The sequence below is a fragment of the Ovis canadensis genome, chromosome 6 (assembly GCF_042477335.2).
Source record: "Ovis canadensis isolate MfBH-ARS-UI-01 breed Bighorn chromosome 6, ARS-UI_OviCan_v2, whole genome shotgun sequence".
NCBI lineage: Eukaryota > Metazoa > Chordata > Mammalia > Artiodactyla > Bovidae > Ovis > Ovis canadensis.
In genome coordinates, this window is record NC_091250.1 from 31,052,959 (window position 1) to 31,062,538 (window position 9,580).

A 9,580-nucleotide genomic window follows, 5' to 3' on the forward strand; every position below is an offset into this window, starting at 1 on the left:
CAAATACAATTTGAACCATCTAGTTCTTTTTGTATCTTCATATTTACCATCAACATTACCATCCATTTGAATAATGTCAGGTATTTGTTTAAATAATTGTCCTAACATTGACATTTTCTGCCATAACTGTCAAATTCCAGTTGTGGATATCCAACTGATTTGTAGATATTTCTAATCAAATGTTTCACCATGATTCTCAAGCTCAACATGTTTAAAAGCAAATAATTTTTTTTTTCCAGAAGACTACTTTTTCCTTCTGACTTTCACATTTTGATTAGAGGTATTATTTTTGCAGTTGTTCACATTGAGACTCTGTCTTCTCTTGAATCCTCTTTGCTCACCCAGTGATTGCCCCACAGTTACTAAATTTATGAATAAGGAAAGTAAGTGTTAGGCCCCAGTGTGAAGCCATCCAGCTGTTTAGTGACAGTGTTCCTGGATAAAATCTAGGTTTCTCGATGGTAGATTTAGTATTCTTTTCATTGAATCAGGTTGCCTTTATACTGAGAGAATTTACTACAAGCTTTCTAAGAACAACAACAAAAAATTTAGTAAGGAATATTTTCCTAAATATCAACATAATTTTAGGATGCTGAAAGAGTTAATTAAACTGACAAAATCATTGAGCATTAAATTACAAAGCTTTATATTCACTATCAGATGTACAAAGGAATGGAAAAGGAAAGATACATTTTATCTTAAAAAAAAAAAGTTTTAAAAATGTTCAATTTGAGTCTGAAGAGACCCTGAAAGTGTGATGATGATAAGGATAATGATTCTGGCTTACATTCTTCATGACGGACTTCATGTAATTTTCACAGCAACCTTATGTAATCTTTACAGTAACCTCGTGAGGTATATATGTATTGTTATTATCCCTGTTTGATGGACAAGGAAAAGGAGGTTAGGGATATTAAGTAACTTGTACAAGATTACATGGTTAAAAGGGTTGGATTCTGAGTTATAACCCAGGTCACTTGGCCTGATTTCAAACAAGAGTATCCCTGTGTCAAATCTATTCCAGGTAGTTCTGATGCTCTCAGAAATTCTGCATTTTGTAGCATTGTTCCTTATGGTTTTTAATGCCAGAACGTTTTTTCAATAGCCTCCACTTTTAAATTACAGTGTCAATGTTTTTTACGGGCTGGAAGAAGCATGAAAGTGTTGAGTGCTTCTCTCCTGGGCATGTTGCAAGATACCTCAGAGAGCAGACCCCTCAAAGGCAAATGCTTTGTGCTCAGGGAGCTGCGGAAAATATCTTGTTTGTTATTCTTAGTGGAGAGACCACTTCCCTGCTGACATTATAGTTCAGGAAATATGTCATGAAGGGATTATGTATGTGAGGAGGGCAGCTGTGGACACTTGTAAAACTCCTTTTCCCTTAGTTTATTTTATCCTCAGTTCATATACACCCATCAGCTCAGGTGATTCCTTGTTCTTGAGCAATGGTGCCACTGCCAGATCCGCTAGTTTTTCTTCCCATTTCTTTCTCACTTTCAGCAGCTCATTTGGTTTCTTCCCAATGGATTTCTGTCCCCATCTCACAACCACTAACCATAAAGAGGTTCTGTCTAAAGCATTTCTCATCTTCTAGTCCATTAAGGGATCTGGAACTTTCTTAAACTCTGTAAATTACCATTATAGTCCATATAAATAAATAAATGTATATCAATGTGTGTATATATTTTTAAGTGATTGTGAAAGGCATCACAGTATAACAGGATGACTGGCTGAAGTAATGAATTCTCTCTCCTGGATTCTATTTCTGGTAATCATTCATTTACTGTGGTCCTCTGTTCTCTTTTTTTTGTGTGTGTGTGTGTGTGTAATAAAGTTTTATTAAAGTATAAAAGAGATAGAGAAAGCTTCTGACATAGGCATCAGAAGGGGGTAGAAAGATGCCCACTTGTTAGTGTTAGCAATGAAGTTATATACACTCCAGTAAATCCAAAGAATGTCTGAAGGTTGTAAAGACCTCACCAGACCTACTCCCATAAGTTACATTTTAAGATAACAGAATTAGCCAGAAGGTTTAATCCAGAGACTGTCCTCAGGCATAATACATCTTGTTATATAATCCTAAGGAATGTAGAGAAGGAAAAAAGTTTGTCCTTTCTCCCTCCTTGAGAATTCCAGACCCCTCTCTCCTTGGAGACCCCTAGACTTCTTATCAACCTGCCTAGGAAATGACTCTCATTCTCCCCTTTTCTTTTAGGAGAATTATGTTGCCTAGGGAAAAGGGGCGTCGTTCTGGTTCCATAACTGCTTCCGAGCTGAGAAGGGGCATTGTCCCTAAATTGGGGAGGCAACATATTCTCCTAATCCTCATATTGAGGATATCTGATCCAGGGGCCCCAAATAGTAGTTAGAGGAAGGTGTAGCAGTAGCAGGAGTTTGAGCAACCATTTGTAACTTAAAAGCTTTCATGCGGCTAGAAACAAATCCAGTTATACAATTACAGATGTAAGGCAACATAGTCATTAAAACAAGTTAAAATCAAAATTAAAAGTCACATTAAGTCCATAGTTAAAGTTCAACATACTGCACCAGTCCATTTTAGGTTTGGTAGATGTCATCAGATGAAGAAGAGGCATCACATGTGATTGTTGTCGAAGGTATTCACAGACTTGGAGAAAGTCCTTTTTTTGAAGTGGAGATGTCCACCTCGGGAAGCCTTCCACTGATGAAGAGAATCTTTATAACCTCCTTAGCCTGTTCACTTGTCTTGAAGGATCCGGACCAGCCCCCAGGATGAAAGGTTGTTGTTGAATCATGACGCCGGGATTCTTGGCCCCCAGAGGAGAAGAATTCAATCCGGGGCCAGAGACGAGGCTTGATCACTCAGAGCTTTTGTGTAATAAAGTTTTATTAAAGTATAAAGGAGATAGAGAAAGCTTCTGACATAGGCATCAGAAGGGGGTAGAAAGAGTACCCCCTCTGTTCTCTTATCTAAAAAAGAGGGTTGACCAGATCTCTATAGCTCATTCTATATGAGGAAATTTCTAATATTATTTATAGTAATAATAATAGTATCTAATACTGAAGCATTTTAGCCTTTCCAAGTGAGTCCAAAAGGATATACTAACTGTATCTTCTTCATTATCTCATTTGATCTTCATGGGAATCTCACATGATAGGAATTAACATTAATGTTGTCACATTTTTTAACTTGGGAAAATGAAGCCTAGAGCAGTTAAATAACTTGCCTAATGTCACTCACTAGTTAGTGGTTTCCATTGATATTGAGGCTATATTCACAATTTTCCAGGTTTTGTCTTCTCTAGGCACTAGTCAGATTTTGTTTCCCCAGCCACTTTGCCTTCCTTGAAGTTAAGAATGGTGCATAAATTGCTGTGGCTGGTGAAATGTAAACTCAAATGCTATGTGTCAATTCTGAACAGAAGTTTGAGGAGTCAATGTGAAATTTGCCATGGTTCTTTTTCTACCTGCCACTGATGTTTCAGATACAGTTATCAGCTGTCAACTTGGGTCCTAGGGTAGGAACAAGGCAGAGCAGAGACCCCAGCCAATCAGCAAAAGGCATTTCATGTGAGCGAAAAATCAGTCTTTGTGTCTTGTGGATTTGTTTATCACAGCAGCCTAACTGGCCCATTCTGACACAGTGCTGAAAGCATTACTTTTGACCATGGGGCCCACAAACAACCACTGTTGTGGACTGAATTGTGCCACCCTAAAATTCATATGGTGAAGACTTAACCCCGATAGCTTGGCATGTGACCGTATTAAGAGACAGGGACTCTTAAATGGTGCTGAGTAAAATGAGGCCATTAGGATGGGCCCTAATGCAATATAACAGATGTGCTTATAGGAAGAGGAAATATGGGCATACAGAGAGACCTCAGTGTTGCTGGCTCACAGAAGAAAGACCATGTGAAGACACAGTAAAAAGACAGCCATCCACAAGCCACGGAAAGAAGCCTCAGGAGGATCCAACCCTGCCAATGCCTTGATCTTGAACTTCTATCCTCTGGAACTGAGAGAAAATGGATTGCTGTTGTTAAACCTACCCAATCTGTGGTATTTTGTTATGGAAGCCCTAGCAAACTAATGCAACCACTCTGCTCCATTTGGTCCTAAAAAGATAGCACTTACTAATTTACCAAATCATCAAGACCCTAAGAAAGAAAATATCTTAACTACACATCTCAAATTTAATTCACACTGCAACCTATAGGTTCTTCCATATAGTTCTCATTAAATAAAAAACTATTTATCTAGAAGCTATATAAAGCACTGCTAACTTTATCTATTACAAATAGCTGTGAAAAGAAGAGAAGCTAAAGGCAAAGGAGAAAAGGAAAGATATACCCATTTGAAGGCAGAGTTCCAAAGAATAGCAAACAGATAAGAAAGGCTTCCTCAGTGATCAGTGCAGAGAAATAGAGTAAAACAATAGAGTGGGAAAGACTAGAGATCTCTTCAAGAAAATTAGAGATACCAGGGAAATATTTCATGCAAAGATGGGCTCAAAAAGGACAGAAATGGTATGAATCTAACTGAAGCAAAAGATATTAAGAAAAGGTGGCAAGAATACACAGAAGAACTGTACAAAAAAGATCTTCATGACCCAGATAATCACAATGGTGTGATCACTCACCTAGAGCCAGACATTATGGAATGTGAAGTCAAGTGGGCCTTAGGAAGCATCACTATGAACAAAGCTAGTAGAGGTGATGGAATTCCAGTTGAGTTATTTCAAATCCTCGAAGATGATGCTGTGAAAGTGCTGCATTCAATATGTCAGCGAATTTGGAAAACAGCAGTGGCCTCAGGACTGGAAAAGGTCAGTTTCCATTCCAATCCCAAAGAAAAGCAATGCCAAAGAATGTTCAAACTACCGCACAATAGCACTCATCTCACACGCTAGTAAAGTAATGCTCACAATTCTGCAAGCCAGGCTTCAGCAATACGTGAACCGTGAACTCCCTGATGTTCAAGCGGGTTTTAGAAAAGGCAGAGGAACCAGGCATCAAATTGCCAACATCTGCTGGATCACAGAAAAACCAAGAGAGTTTCAGGAAAACATCTATTTCTGCTTTATTGATATATGCCAAAGCCTTTGACTGTGTGAATCACAATAAACTGTGGAAAATTCTGAGAGAGATGGGAATACCAGACCACCTGACCTGCCTCTTGAAAAATCTGTATGCAGGTCAGGAAGCAATAGTTAGAACTGGACATGGAATGACAGACTGGTTCCAAATAGGATAAAGGAGTACATCAAAGCTGTATACTGTCACCCTGATTATTTAACTTATATGCAGAGTACATCATGAGAAATGCTGGGCTGGAAGAAGCACAAGCTGGAATCAAGATTGCTGGGAGAAATATCAATAACCTCAGATATGCAGATGACACCACACTTATGGCAGAAAGTGAAGAGGAACTGAAGAGCCTTTTGATGAAAGTGAAAGAGGAGAGTGAAAAAGCTGACTTAAAACTCATCATCCAAAAAACTAAGATCATGGCATCTGGTCCCATCAGTTCATGGGAAATAGATGAGGAAACAATGGAAACAGTGAGAGACTTTATTTTCTTGGGCTCTAAAATCATTGCAGATTGTGACTGTAGCCATGAAATTAAAAGACGCTCCTTGGAAGAAAAGCTGTGACCAACCTAGACAGCATATTAAAAAGCAGAGACATTACTTTGCCAACAAAGATCCATCTAGTTAAGGCTATGGTTTTTCCAGTAGTCATGTATGGATGTGAGAGTTGGACTGTGAAGAAGGCTGAGCGCCAAAGAATTGATGCTTTTGAACTGTGGTGTTGGAGAAGACTCTTGAGAGTCCCTTGGACTGCAAGGAGATCCAGCCAGTCCGTCCTAAAGGAGATCAGTCCTAGGTGCTCATTGGAAGGGCTGATGCTGAAGCTGAAGCTCCAATACTTTGGCCACCTGATGCAAAGAGCTGACTCAGTGGAAAAGCCCCTGATGCTGGAAAGATTTAAGGAGGGAGGAGACAGGGACAACAGAGGATTGCATCTGTTATATATCATCACGGACTCAGTGGACATGAACTTGAGCAAACTCCGGGAGATACTGAAGAACAGAGGAGCTTGGCTTGCTGCAATCCACTGGTTTGCAAAGAGTCAGACATGACTTAGGCAGTGAACAGTGACAAATAATCTAATCACAGAAGCCCTAAAGCAGAAGAAGTCAGAAAGGCTGTGAACATGAGAAGGATTTGATGTGCCATTGCAGGCTCTGAGATGGAGGAACTAGCGAGTAAGTGAGGGAGGCCTCTAGAAGCTGAGAGCAATCAGGATGACAACAGGCAAAAAAAAAAAAGGTAATTCAGTCCAGAAAGAAACCAAATTCTGCCAGCAACCTCAATGAGCCCAGAAGCAGATTCTCTCCTAGAACTTCTAAATATAAGGGCTGAGCCCAAACAACACTTTGATCTTGGCCTTTAATTCCTTGAGCAACAGAACTCAGTTGAGACTTCCATCCAGACTTCTAACTTACGGAACTAAGGGATAATAAATGGATGTTGTCTTAAGCTGCTGCTTTGAGTTAACCATGATGCAGCCATCGAAGGAGAATACACCACAGCTAGCAAACACTGAGTGCTGTTTTCAACAGTCACTATTCTAAGTGTTTTACAGTTTAAAAAAAAAAAAAGAATCACAGCATTACTATGGAACTGTTGTTGTCTTAAGGCAAAAAAAATGAATTCACAATGTGAAATTATATGACATATGAAGAACAAAGCAATGCAACAGACAGAAAATAAGCAGAACATCCTATTCAGAGAAAGCAGAACCATGAGACAGACAGAATGGGAATTTTAAATAAGTATAATTTTAAATAAAGATAAGTTAGAATGTTGGAAACATAAAGCAGAAACAGGCAATTATAACTTAAAAATATTCAGTGTAAAAAATATATGATCACTGAAACAAAAACATAGTAATGGCAAAAAACATCACACCTGCTGACCCAGTAGAAGACTTGGGCACCACTATGCAGTCCCCTGTAAGAGTGAATTGTCAAATGCATTGCCAGAACTTTTCAGAAGTTTTTGAAAGGCTAGAAAAGAGACCAGAGGGACTTTCTTTGTGGCCCAGTGGCTAAAACTCTGCACTCTCTATGCAGGGGGCCCAGGTTTCATCCCTGGTTGGGGAGCTAGATTCCACATACTGCATCTAAGTGTTCACATACCACAACAAAAGAGCCTTCATGCCACAATGAAGATCAAAGATATTACATGCCTGATCTAAGACCTAGCTCAGCCAAATAAATAAATAAAAAGAGATGAGAAAAAATATCTTTAGTGAAGTACAATCTAAATTTTCTTGCCAAAAAATTTCTTGAGAATAGGGATTCCTAAAATATGAATTAGGAAGCATTATATCTAATGTATTGCCCTTCCCCAAAGCAACCAAATATTCTGCTGTTATTACTGAGAATAAATAAGCCCATAAGTTTTGTGGGAAAAATTCCCAGAAAAACTTGCATCTTAGCCTTGATCACAAATATGGCTGATTTGTATCTCAGTGTGTGAGTCGCTCAGTCATGCCCGACTCTTTGCGACTCCATGGACTGCAGCCCACCAGGCTCCTCTGTCCATGGGATTTTCCAGGCAAGGATACTACAGTGGGTTGCCATTTCCTTCTCTAAATTTGTATCTCAATTACTATGTAAATTGTGATTGCCATACCTCAGAAAAGGTACAGTGGATCCAGTAAAGTGAAAGAAGATCAAATAAAAGAATCCATCAGGTTTAAGGAACAACCCAATAGCACAGTCTAGTAAGTTTGGGGCTATTCATTCTCAAGTGTCAAGCCTTGGCCAGTTTCAAGCCTCTGCCTTCTTCCTCCCTACACAGCTCCTATCCTAGGATTAGCCCTGAGGGTGAACAGCCAATAATCCAACATCCCTGAAATTTCTCATCTTATTTTCCTCCAGCTGAAGGAAACCCCAGCCAAGCTCCAGGGCGCAGTGTGCTTAGTGACCAGTCCAGGGCCACAGTGACCTGGGAGCCAGAGAATAGAGTGCAGACATATGATCAAAGTCAAAACCAGGAGCTCGTTACAGAACAGGACAGCTCAAGTGAAGGAAGCCAAGGTGTCAAATTAAAGTAATTAGTAAGTCAAGTAGGAGGTAGTCTGGAGAGTTTCCACCAATCAAGCATGAATTTGTGGAACCTTTTTCATAGACTGATGAGGCATTTAGAGGATGAATGAGTGGTACTTGAAGTTTTGCCCCTAAACCACAGCTAAGAGGTTTTGACTTTACTACCTTTGATAAATTTTTCTGAAATTGACTCTCAATCTACCTACAGAGGCAGGGTACCTCCTGCTCATCAATTTCCCATCATGATGCTCCACCAGTTTCATTTGGAAGCTAAATTCTTTTCCCATACATTTGGGTCAGAATGCTTTCTTTGCCAGTTCCCATCTGGGAGTGAGGGGTGGGCTCTATCCTGCTTGACTATCACTGGGTCACCTCAATCTTTTCCAGTTGACTGGGATGTGCCAAAGACAAGAAATATGATGGGAACATGCAAAGGTGGGATATGACATCATTACATTCTACAAATCACAAAGGCTGTGAATTAGTCATAGTTTGTCACATTCTGAATAGACACTATTGGAATCTCAAAAGTGGTCATTTAGATCAACTAAAGTACTGTTTTTGCATAAAGTAATTATGTAAGAATTACTGGTAGAGATTTTATGAGTCAGTGGTAATGGCTCAATATTAAAAGAAATTTATGGCAGACCTGAGAAAATCCATGTATGAAATCTGCATAATAGATTACTAAAAGAAATTAAGGTTTATTTTTGGTAATATGTGAGGTTAATGTACTGAAGGACAACTGTATATGGACTTTTGTTGACTCTGTGGGGGAAGTGGCATCTTAGCACCTATTTGACCTTCCTAACAGCACCCTTATTTCTTTTGGAGGGAATTACTTCTCCCAGGGATAAGCAGTCTTGGTACTACTGTAATCAGGATCTCTGTCTTCCGCCAGCCAAGGAGCAGGTAACTCCAGCTGGACCAATAGGAATCTGTCTCTTGAGACTTTGAATTATGAGCAACCTGAATTAAGATGACGACAACAACAACTCTTGGAGCTTTTCGTTCTAAAGCAGAACCCAGAGTATGTCCTGCTGTCTAGGTAGCTGGGGAATATTTGAGGTCCTGTCTTGGTTCTGTGGTCACACCTAGCTGTGTAACTTTCCATCCACTCTGTGAGTTATCCACCGTAAAACTCTTGTTGGCTCTTGTTAATTACAACACCAGAATCTCGGGTGAAAAGTCTTCTGCAAAGTACCATAGGGCAATCTTTCTGTCAGAGCATGGCTACAGGAATCATTAAGTTAGGAATCAAACAAACTTGAGGACCGCTTGCTCTTCCACTTTTTGTGATTCTGAAAAACTTACTTAGCCTTATGGAGCCTTAACACCCTTACCTGTAGAATGAGGAATAAAATCTTCCTTCTAGGTTGTTGTTGGAATTGGGTTAGCATTTCTATGAAAATTTCTGGCATAGGAAACTTTCTGGCATAGTTCCTATGTTCTGGCATAGGCACATAGGAAGAAGACCTGTGAA